General features: G+C 41.6%; 1 protein-coding gene across 3 annotated transcripts in view; it reads right to left on the bottom strand.

Annotated features, from left to right (window-relative positions):
• Window positions 1-12,532, bottom strand: part of FOXO3 (forkhead box O3) — a 110,710-nt gene that overhangs the window by 16,140 nt on the left and 82,038 nt on the right. The gene's annotated exons all lie outside the window — the stretch shown is intronic.

Here is a 12,532-nt window from a genome sequence, read left to right as displayed (position 1 = left end):
AAAAACAAAACAAACAAAAAACAAGGAAATTTAGAATAGGGGCAAATTTCCTTTGTCCATCTCAACAATCTAAAAATAACATGGAAAATAATAAGAAAAATTACCAATTCTACTACATCTACTATCAGCATTTACTTACTGCTAACAGCGTGCTTAGGAACACTGAATTAATGTGGTCCATTCCTAAAGAGCAGGGCTGGCTGGCCTGTGACCCTCCAGATGTTGTTGGACTACAACTCCCATCAGCCCCACCCAGCGTGGCCAGTGGACAGGGATGCTGGCATCTGGAGTGACCATGCTGGCTGAGGCTGCTGGGAGTTGTAGTCCAATGACATCTAGAGGGTCACAGGTTAGCTAGACCCGCTGTAGGGTTATCATGATTCTTTGGATCAGAGATGTTCCTGGGAAAGTGTATTTAGCACTGATGACATTGTTGGTTTGCGTGTTTCAATGTGAATTTTTGAACAACTTTAATATGACTTTTTGACCTGACCCTCCCCTCCGATTCTGTGGGTTCATTAACAAAGGAGAACCCGCTTTCCTTCATTAAATAAAACCTCCCATTGAAAAACTTTACTGAGATAATCACATGTTTATTTTAGTAAGCTGATGCATCAGTACATTGCTAGAAGCCAAGATAGTTAGTAAAGATACGCTGTGATCCCAAGCACATGTATTCAAAAACCAGTTTTGTAACAAGCTTATGTCCAAATCAAGGTCTTCATGATCAGGACGTAAAACATGTTTGACATGTTTTAACCTAATGGCCTTCTACAAATAGCACTAGCTATAGTTACTCGTTCTACAGTTTATGGATTTGTTATGTATTTCCTCCCCTTTTCCTTTAGTGACACTCCTTCAGCGACATCTGAAAGAAGAAACTGGCCTAATACTCTGGTGCCCAAAAAAGCCTCATAATTTTCCAAAGAATGCCTGCCATTATATACAACAGCACAGCCAACTGTTACGTTATAAAGAACTAGTCAACCTGTAAAAAGTTCCAACATGTTGACAAGCTTTCAGTGAAAAATTTAGGAAGTGAAAGCCCCATTGATATGACTATAACTGCCTCAACTAAAAGGGAAAACATACATACTGCCCAGAAATTTCTATGCCATTTAGGACATTTGTTAGTGTGGATGGAGTCAACGCAAGAGAAAATGAACCAAGAGTTGAAAAGCCATTCCACCACCTCCACTGAGAAGTGCCTCAAGTTTACAATAGCTGAACTGAGCAAAATACCTGTAGAGTCTATACTTAAAAGTATAGCCTAGAGTACCACTTTTGATTAAAGTTTTAAAATCTGGTAAAATCCCTCTGTGATGTTGAATGCTTAAATGGGGAGATTAACAAGTTCTTTTTGAAATATGGGCAAATATTGGTTGTATCTAGGTTTGAAAGACAAATATACATCTTTTGCCAGCATATTTTGAAAACAAAAGGCATCAAGAGCTCACAAAATACAGGTTTTTATATGCATAAAAAACTGTTTTTTATGTACCACAGGGATAAAGTGAAGGATTCACATTGGCATCTCTACCACTGACATAAATGGGATGGATGACATTAAGTAAATGGAAGACATCTGGGTATACAAGAAATCTGGTCCACATGCTTTTTTAATTCAATAGTAAGCACTTAAAAAAAACTGTTTTGTCTGAGGCCAGGTCAATTAAAGGAAAAAGCCAGACCCAAGTTCTTCCTGCATCTATACACAGTAGGCATATATTGGAGTATCACTTTAAGAAAACAAAAAGTTATGCTAGCCACTATTCTTTCTGTGTAAGCAAAGATGCACGGCTCCAATATATTTTTTTAAGGTTCCTGAGCATGTTCTTTTCACTTTGCCAGATAACGGCTTTGATCCACAATTCATTTGCTCTGGCACCCTCTGGGTTAAGATTACTGCAATGCATTATACATGGGGCAGCCTCTTAAAGACGGTTTGGAAACTTCAGTTGGTGCTCAATTCAGCAGCCAGGTTGCTCATTGGGGCAAGACAGTTTGAATATATAATATAAATCCTGGCACAACTGCATTGGCTGCCATTTAGTTTCCAGGTCTAGTTCAAAGTGCTGGTTTTGAGTCATAAAGCCTTAAAGGCAGGGGTCCTCAAACTATGGTTTGCAGGCCAGATCCGACCGCCAGGGTCCTGAACCCGGCCTGCCTGTGCGACGGATCACTCCAGACCCCACCCCTCTTGGCAAGGCCTGAGGCTCAGAAGTGGCTGGGCAGGAAGAGCCCTGAGGTCAAAGTGTGTGCGTGTAACAAAGCCCTGGTAATGCGGTTGTTACTGCTAGTGCTGGCTGCTGGATAATGGTGCACTGCCCCTTTAAGCAGTCGGAGGGCAGGGTGACGGCGAAAGAACCCCTTCCACGCCAGCCCTTACCCTCCTCCCTTCCCCTCTGGTCGGCTCCGTGCTCACCGGAACAGCGCCTTGCTGGCCGGTTGCCTCCTTAACATGCGCACGGGTCCCATGCGGCAGCCTTGGCAGAATGGAAATGGCACCCTGCCTTTCTGACAGATGTAACACAGCTACTCAACAGTTTCAATGTTCAGCTTCAAGGAAAGGGGAAGCTCATCTGTGATACGCATTCACATGTGAAAGCATTTCAAGTAAAATTAGACCTCCTCATTAAACAAGTGGAGGAAGAAAACCTCTGCCATCTCCCCACAACTCAAAACCTGTTGGCGGAAAAACCAGCAGTTGCATTCCCAAACAAAACATGTGTGGATTTACTAGAAATGTTGCAAAAGGAGTTTCAAATTAGATTTAAAGAGCTTCATCACCATGAACAGGACATACAGCTTTTCCGGAACCCATTTTCTGTTGACATTGAAATTGTTGATCAGATTTACCAAATGGAATTGGCCAAACTACAGAACTGTGACTCTCTGAAAGACACATTCAAATCAAGCAGCCTCACTAATTTCTATGCATCCCTCCCCTCTGAGACATATCTTAATCTCAGGAACCATGCACTCAAAATTGCAACCATCTTTGGCACCACTTGACTTTTTCCCAAATGAAACACCTGAAATCTCCAACCAGATCCAGACTAACTGATGAACACTTGCTATGACTAGCAGTGACAAATATGGAACCGGATATTGACCATCTCTCATTAGCCAAAAGCAGGCCCAATACTTCCCATTGAAATACTTATAAGTTTATGTTGATTAAAATCGTTCTTCATTTTAAATATTGTATTGTTTTTCCTGTTCTTTGTGCACCACTAATAAAATATGTGCAGTGTGCATAGGAATTCATCCATATTTTTTTCAAACTATAGTCCGGCCCCCAACAGTGTCTTAGGGACAGTGAACTGGCCCCCTGTTTAAAAAGTTTGAGGAACCCTGCTTAAAGGGCTCAGGACTGCAATACCTCGGTGAGCCTCAGAAGAAGGGTGGTGGTATATAAATTTAATAAATTTAAATAAATAACTAAACAAAACCCAGAGCCCTGTGAATATACTCTGATGGGCGCATAGTGTTTCTACGTATGTATGCACTGAAACTCCCACATGCATAGAAGAATCTCTGAATTTAGGAGAAGATGTCTTTATTTCTTTTATTAAAAACATAATTCTAACAATTGTGGATTTTTTTCTTCACAATTCTCATATTCACAAATAGGAGAGCCAAGATGGTTGAGAGGTCAGTGTTTTCGACAAGGCATTCTGGGTTCAAATCGACCCCTAACATCCCAGAGTGGACTTGGCCACCTCAATATTCCTCATAGTTCTCTATGGGCCCTAGAGGATGTTCTCAGAGCAGTTTATATTGTTTCATTAGCTTGACCAGGACCACTAACTGGCCTTCCTACTTCAGTATGCTATTTGAATGTGTTTCATGCTTTCCCCCTTCTTCTTTGGTCAAGGAAAATTGGCAGATCCCTTCTGCAAGAATTTCCTCACTCCTCCTAGCTCGTGTCTGTTTCAGTCTCTTCTATACCGTGTTTACCTTATGGAGCTTGCCCATTAATTCAGACACCAGCTGCAAGCACCTACAGGAATACAGAGGCTTTTTTGTCTGGGATCAACATGTGGTATCAATTTATCATTCCCAACAACGCAACAGAGAATCCACTTGCTTTAAAAATAAAAAGGGTTGTGTGATTTAACTCTTAAAAGTCTTCCCCCTTTCTATATTTTAAAAAATACGCCTGCAGATTAGCAAGATGAGGTACAGCTGGTAGATTTGGAATCCTTGCTACATGACTGACTGGCTCTGTGCGTTTGGTTCACATTTTTTTACCAGCTCACTGGGCATCGCAGAGAAAGGAAACACTAATGTATAAAGCTACACCCAGCTACAAGTGTGACCTTTTGCAGATTAAAGCAAGAGTTTATTTTCACAACAGGGTCATTTAGAAGCAATGAATTACAAGTCAGCAGCACCGTCTGACTAGCCTACAAATGCTGGTAATATTCTCCAAGGAGGCTGTTCTACTTTTCTAAAGCAATGTGGAGCAGGGTATAAACTTTACTACTGAGTAAAATAATTCAGGGGAGGGGCAATATTTATTTATATCCTGCTTCCAGAAAATTGTTCCCCGAGCTTACTGATTGCTTACATTTGTTCACTCTATGGCATGAAGGCTTCCCACAGAATTCACTGGGCTCAAGAAGAAAAAAAAGTGCTTTATTTTCAAGCTATGGGTCAGGGCTAGACAGGGCTTAGTATTTATTTATTTCATTTGTATCCCAGCCTTTCTTTAGAGCATCTCTGAATGGCATACATAAAGGTTTATCCCACTTTATTCTAACCAGAAATCTGTGAAGTAGGTTAAGCTGAGTGACAGCAATTGAACCAAGGTCACTGACTCATCTTCATAGCTAATGAGAGATTTCAGCCCGGGCCTCTCTGTTCCACATTCAGCGGAACAAAATGGGGGCGGGGGACACATGCGATAAATAGAGTCTCTATCTCTCCATTGAATATGCCTCATTGGATTTTGGTAACAACAACAACAACGGCTTGCCCCAGCCACCCTGGGCAGCTTCCAACTGATATAAAACATAATAAAGCATCAAACATTAAAAACTATACAGGGCTGCCTTCAGAGTTGTGTATTTATCTCCTTTGACATCTGATTGTGGGAGGCGGATTGCACAGGGTGGGTGCCACTACTGAGAAGACCTTCTGCCTGGTTCCCTGTAACTTCACTTCTAGCAATGAGGGAACCGCTAGAAGGCCCTCGGATCTGGACCCCTCATTGTCTGGGCTGGACAACGGGAGTGAAGACGCTCCTTTACAGGGCAAAGGCTGTTTAGGACTTTAAAGGTCAGCACCAACACTTTGAACTGTGCTCGGAAACATACTGGGAGCCATTGTAGGTTCCTTAGGACTGGTAAAGTGGGATAAATTTCCTTGGACACTACCTCTGGAACCTAGAGATTCTTGCAAGGCCCCACAAACCCAGCCACAACCTCTCTTTGTAGGCTCCACACTGGCCCTGCTTCACACCCTCCTTGAGAGTTTCTGCCTGGCTGGAATGTGTCCTTGAACTCTGTTAATGTGTCATGCTTGCTTGGATGGAGTGTAGAGAGGAGTTTTTGTGTAGAAATTAGCCTTCTGTACAAAAGATTACATTTATGTTTGTTGCTCTGCCCACTTTAGCCTCCCACCCACCACAGGCATGTAGACAGTTGAGGTTATTGTAGGCTCTCCGAGGTGCTCCAAGACATTGTGTTATTATTATTCTAAGCATTTTAGGGTTCAGCCCTACGATTCTGGGAATAGGTCTGGCTCAAATTTCTGCACAGCGGTAGCTGATTCAGCTCTATTAGGCTTTCCATCTCAGTGAAATTTTTTGGGGGGTTAATTATGTTTACTGTATAAATTTACCTAAACATATTTTTTTTTTGTCAGAACAAAAATAATCATCCTTAATATGGGAGCCTGAAAAATCCGAAAACAATGTCTATCCTAATAATCTTAAATCTGCATGTACTTAACTGCCAAAGGAACACACCCACCCCAAACACACACACCTCTTGGGCTTCCAGCCCTTCGGATCACAGTCAGTGAGTTCTACTTAGCATTCCAGCCTTTGCACAAAGTTATTCCAAAAGCGTTACAACCAGGCATTTCAACAGTTGAGGGGGGCTTTTCCCTGAAGTCCTTAGTAATATTTATAAACAATTCAAGTTGGGAAATTATTTGATGAAAACCAACTGAAGAGCAGCCTACACATGGCAAATGCTCCATGTGGCAGTGATCATTTTCACTGCCAGGAATGTCTCTATGCTGTCGCCCAGGAATGCTTGGTGGTCGTGTGGCGATTCTCTTCATAATGGGGCAATCCTCTACAGATAATAGCTGTTGCTGGGAATAGCAGCCATGTGGAGGTTATTTCAAATAGCCTCCATGTGCTTTTCATATGACCAACTATTTAAAGTACCTCATCAAAATAACCCCAGGAGAATCTGTTCTGAACAACAAGAGCAGAAAACTGAACATTATAAAAGGTGTTTCAATGCTCACTTTAAAAGGGGCAGCGTGGAAATGAATAGTTTAGCACACTGGGCACCATGAGATCTGATTTGTGCGTGTGTCCTTTATCAGATTGTCAGTTTTGACCATCTTTTAAATGGACTCCACTGTCTGAAGATGTACCTGTTTACACAGGGATTCCCATGATCGCTGGACCTGAATCTCCTGTTTTAGTTGTGGTTTGAATTGGTATGCTGCTTTAATGGGATTGTTTTATTGTGCACTTTAATAATTGTGCACTTTAATTATGGTATATTTCTACAATGTTATGCAATTGGTTTTTTATATTTTGTGAACTCTTTAAGAAGCCATCTGGGTGTTAAGCAGTGTATATACATTACTACTACTACTACTTCTATTACTACTACTGCTACTACTAATAGAGTAGTTTTGCTTAAGTAGTAATGGTGTGTTCATTATCTGTTATTCAAATTCTGATTCAGAAAGAGACATCTGTGTGTGGAAGCAGCATTTTACACATGTATTCGATACCGATTCAGGTGCACAGACGTATGTATCACCGTAGGGCCAGAGCTCAGAGGAGGGCAGTGCGCATGGTATGTATGGTTCAATACTTGGCATCTCTTGGAGAGCCACTGCCAGTCAGTGAGTAGACAGTAGTGAACCAGATGCACCAGTGGTCCAACTTGCTTTAAGGTAGCTTCATATACATGTTCTGATATGTTAAGATCAGTGTTCGAAACTCCCATTATTCTAGGCACATTTTGTGACAGGGAATTTCATTAGTGCGAGCAGTTTCTGAGCTCTGGGCGCAGTACTGCACCTAAGATTTCAGATTAAAACTGCAGAGTGGAAGGAAAGGAGGACCTTTTTCTGCCTCCTCACTTCCAGCTGAAGACTGGAGAAGAGACCCTCTTAAGAATATTAGGCGGGTGGGCAAAGGAAGAAGTAGACCATGTGAAAAATGAACTTAAAATTTTAGCTGCAGTTCATTCATTTTCAGCTTTGTGTTCTTGTTATAAAAGAGTGCACCTAGACATTCCATTGTTGCGCCCGTAACCTAGCTTTAAGGTGCCATCTCCCTCCTAGTTTTCATATCTCAGTTTCTAACACTGGTTAAGATCTCCTGAGGAAGCCCTCAGAGTGCCCCATCACCTGTTGAATGTCCTACTGTTGGAAGTGATGCAAAAGGCAGCAAATGGTCCAACCCCAGGTGAGGAACTCTCTGCTCAAGGAGGCTTAGCAGGCAAGCTTTCTCTTTAAAAAAGTGGCAGAGACAGGTTCTTTTCAGGGGCACTTGAACTTTAAATTTAATTTAGAGCCAGGGATAATTGGACTGTGCTGGCATTTATGGTTTTGGGATTTATTATTTTGTTGATTTTAATGAATTGTTAATGATTTTTAAATCAATGAATAAAGGTGTCCATGTGGATCTGTGCCACAGTCTTGATCTTATCCTCACCAAAGTGGCTGGATAGATGCAGACGGAGAGGCATCATCCTGAGATACGTACTATGCTGGTGCATACAACTAGCTGTGTTCAACCAGAACTGAATCAGGGCCAGAATATCTGAAACAGTCTGCTTACTGCTCCCTCCCTCCCTCCCTCCCTCCCTCCCTCCCTCTCTAACAACACTTTAAACTGCTACAATAAATAAACCCACCCTGGCTGAAAATATAGCATCTGGGAATTGGCAGAACACATCAGACTTTCAGTCAGCAGCACCATTTCCAGTTATCCTATAGACAGCCTTCTGCTGACCACAGGAGACCTCTAATAAGTAACATTTGCTTTGCGTGGAGAGAGCATGCTGTTTGCCGTTTACTTTTTTCCACTGGGAAGAGAAATACAGGGAGAAACGTCACTGTCAATAATCCAAATGCTGCAATTTTCAAAGTCTTAACCAAAAAAAAAAAAAAAAAAAAAAAAGGAGGGGTAGCCTAAGTTTTTAAAGGAGACAAAAAAGAATCAAGAATAACCTTTCATTCGGATTAAAAATATTCCGTGTGTGCTCTGTTTATGAGGAACTTCAGGAGGAGAGATAGCAATGGTTAAATGGCTGTGTGGCTTTTATTTTTCAAATTTAGAAACTGTCTCAGTAGCTTCTTGCCCAGCTGTTTTTGTTCTTGGAAAACTACAGAGAACATTCCATTCCACTCCGCCAAACCTGCACTTCCGGCACACATTGGACATTGGAAGCAGCTCTCACAGACACATTCTCTCCCCCGCCCTGAACACTGTCTTTTGGCCAAGTGCTCCAGCAGCTCTTGTTAGTATAAGGCTGCATGCATGTATCTGTGCTTCCAGTACATGCAACCCACGTACATTGCAACACACATACAGAGCTTCTTTCATGCACAAGTGCCAGCATTCGCAAGGGCTTTGTCAAGCACTGTAACATCGGGGAGAGCACTTTCTCTGTAACCGAGATGCCTGCAAGAAAGCATCTGCAGTACTGAATGGAGGGGAAGACCTCGGGCACATGGGAATTCTGCAAAGTAGCAACAATTAAGCTCCAAAATGAATATATTTTCTGAAATGCTGCATCCTTATTAAAAAATTGACTAGACCAATGTAAAAGGAGTAATCCTTAACAAAAGCAAGCCAGCAAACAAAAAAAGGCCCGTCTCACCTCTACCTGCACATTATGTGTGAGGAAACTTTGGCCCTCTGAGGTTGCTGAATTACAACTCCCATCATCCCAGGCTGGTGGTCATGCTGGTCATGCTTGCTAGGATTGATGGGAGTTGTAGTCCAGCAATATGTGGAGGGCCAAAGGTTCCCCACCCCTGCTGAACATGACCTATATAAGGACTGCAGATGCTTTGAAGCCTTGACCAAATCCCAGTTTTAAGTCATCGTTGAAATAAAACAGGTGTTTGCAAGCATCCCTGGGCTGTGTAACTGGTCAATGTAGATGTCTGTAGGTGAACGCAAAGCAAAATGGACCGTGCACTTGATTCAAAATGTCAGTCCTTGAACTGGTAGGATTAGCTCTGGAGCACACAGTTAGGAGAGGGCTTGTAAGAGGATCGTCTGGAAGTCTTCCTTTGTTTTTAAGTAGGCCATGGCTCTCTTACACATTACTCCTGTGTGTAGTGCTTATTCAGAAAGTTGAGGGGCATGTCTAGCATTGTAAGTTCAAGCCTTCAAGCTGTGTTTTCTCAGGAGCTTTTGATAAGGAACTGGGTCCTAAAGAACCTAAGAATCCTAAGGAACCAATGTAAACCTTTGCCATTCATCCTCCTACAGAAACTGCAGTGAGAAGAGGAACCTGATAGGAATGAAGACTGGGGAGGGACAGAGAAGTGCTATTTGCGGAGACAAAGCATTACCACCAACACCACAGTTTCCCCATAGGTACATGTGTGGTAATACTTGTCTCACATTGTGGCCAGAGTCTATGGGGGGAGGGGAGAGGAAGAAACTCCAGCAGTTCAAATAAAGGGTTATCAGTAGGAGGCGCTGTAGTGGTTCATGCAACTTTGATAGTCAGCTATACAAAATGTGCCATCATTGGATTATTCCAAAATGTTTGGGGCCAAAAGTAAATTGTCTTTCAAGCACCTGGAGTTGTTTCTTCTCTTTCACACACTGCCCTGAAAGTCTTTAGATAGGCTGTGTAGCTAGACTTTGATGTGAAAGAGTTGCAAATGTCCAAGTGGTCATCTGTTTCCATTCTAGGTGGGATGGGAAGCAGAGTGATTGGCGAGAAGACGCCTTGTTCTTAAAACACATCAATTCAGCAAATTGTCAACCCACGCCAACACCTTCTGTTGCTAAACTGATCCCCTTTACTGCACCTGTTAAAGCCCCAGTGTGGAAGCTGCTTTTCTGCGGGGTCAACCCATGACACACTTGAAATATGTTTAAAAGCCTGTGAGCACATGGTGGTGGTGACTGGGCACAGCACATGGCACTTTCTCCCAGATATGAACCTGCTTTGCTTTTCCGAGAAGCAGCTCTTTATAGCAACTGCTTCTAGTATGTGAAGGGAGCACAGCCAATGAGGGCTTGAAACAAACTGAAGAGACAAACATTAAGAGAGGAATGTGGAACATTCTGGTGGTGCTTTTGCTGAATCAGAACATTCTTGATGGGGGGGGAAGTGTTTTATATATAAGAATCTTGTGTGAACAGTGCAGAAGAATGGTGATTGGGTGGGATTGTTTGGGGTTTTCTGTTGGAGTTGTTGTTGCTGTTGTTTATTTGCATCTTTATTTTAGATATTGTGATTTATGTAGAAATTGTACAGTTTGGTTGTGTACTTTTTAATGTTTTATTTATTGTTTATGACTTCTTTTGTTGTGTTGTACTTATGTATTATTTTCACATTGTAAGCCATCTTGAGCATGGTTTGAACTGTAGAAAGGTGGCATACAAACAAAATTATGCATGACTGAATTTTGCTGTTGTGATTGTGGCCCTCAGCGTATGAGAACACCTTTAACTTCAATTAAAATTTTAAACAGCAAATTGCTATCTCAAAATTGTTATTTTTCAACACACAATCTATCCTGTAGTTTGCATATTTGAATCAATTCAAAGGCCTCTTTCTATATCCACTTAAATGTATTGTTCCCATGTTATTATTTTCCTCAGTTAGAAATGTTAAGTTTTATGTGAAAAATTACAAGGGTGAGTCAGTGCTGGCCCTCCTGTTATGAAATCTACCCATTTTATTGAGAGCAGTAAGCTTTGGAAATTGTGACTAAACTAGCTATTCCATAACAGGAAATGCTGTGTATTAGGCAGGGAACAAACACTAAAACTAATCAAACCAGTGTGTCAGCAAAGTTTCAAAGACCCTGATCCTGAAGGGTTTTTTTTTCTTGTGCCAAGTGCGGTGTGTCTGTGTGCTACCTCAGCCATGGCAGTGAGAGCAACTGGACTTGCGAAAACTTGTTTATCTTTAGGAATCTGAAAGTTTTGCCACAATTGTGTGAGTGCTTCACATATAAAAAGCCCGAAATGCCCCCAGAAGCCCTTCCCAAAGGTAGCATGGAAAAAAAGAGGGTACAAGGAATAACTAGTTGACTAAACTTGCTGGGTATCCAACATGGGTATCCATAGTACCACTTTAGCATTCCGTTGCCTCATTCTGCATGTCTAAACAAGACCTTAGTTCAATGGGGCTTACTCCAAGGTAAGTGTGCATAGGAAGCCACCTTAGTAATGACCAAGTTGGCTGGATATGGGCCAGACTGAGCATTTAAGTTGCTGAGTTGGAACACTATTTAAGCTAAATATTACACATGTGAACTAGCTCTGAAGCTCAGGGACTTTGAGTCTGGGAAGTGTTATGTTATGCTATGTTTCACTTATACATTGCTTTTGAGACCAAAGGCCCCCAAAGCAGTGAGCAGCATATTAATATAAAGAAAGATAAAATGAGCATACAGTACAATAAGTTCATCAAAACAACATAAGAAAGCAAAAACAATATATACCCACCAATCATACTAAATATGTATTATGGGCTGCATTTATGTTTCCTACATTTCACCTCATGCTTGGAAGCCAGGTTAACTTGAATCCCCCAACTTGGGTGCTCTAATATCTCACCTAGGAGCAAATCCACCCACATCCAGTCAGCTAGCAGGAGTGCCCTTGCCCTCAACACACACACACACACACACACACACACACACACACACACCATGTTTTAGTAGGTCTGTGCAGGTCCTTCAACAATTAGCATGACATAATAGCCCTTCTAGCCAGAGGCTTTAAGCCACCTCTGGCCTTGATTTTTCTATTACGAATACAAATCAGAAACAGGAACCTCTGTTCCATGAGATTTAAAACATGTAATTAGTTTATCATTGCAGAGAGCAGATAATCTGATTTTTAAAACCTCTAGAATTTAAAGTATGTTACATTCTGGTTGCCAACAGACAAAGAACATTTCAGCTTAATAGTTTGTGTCCCTTCATCAGGGGTGGTAGTAGAGGGGGAAGTAGCTAGCATTTGGTTTTTTCTTTTCTTTTTATCATGGTTCTTTTGCATATTCAGAAACATTTTTTAAAAGAAACAGATTGAGTTCAAGTTTATATTTTAACCAAATAAACC

The sequence above is a fragment of the Podarcis pityusensis genome (assembly GCF_964106645.2).
Source record: "Podarcis pityusensis genome assembly, chromosome: 3".
NCBI classification, from domain to species: Eukaryota; Metazoa; Chordata; class Lepidosauria; order Squamata; family Lacertidae; genus Podarcis; species Podarcis pityusensis.
This window is presented reverse-complemented; position numbering and strand designations above follow the sequence as displayed.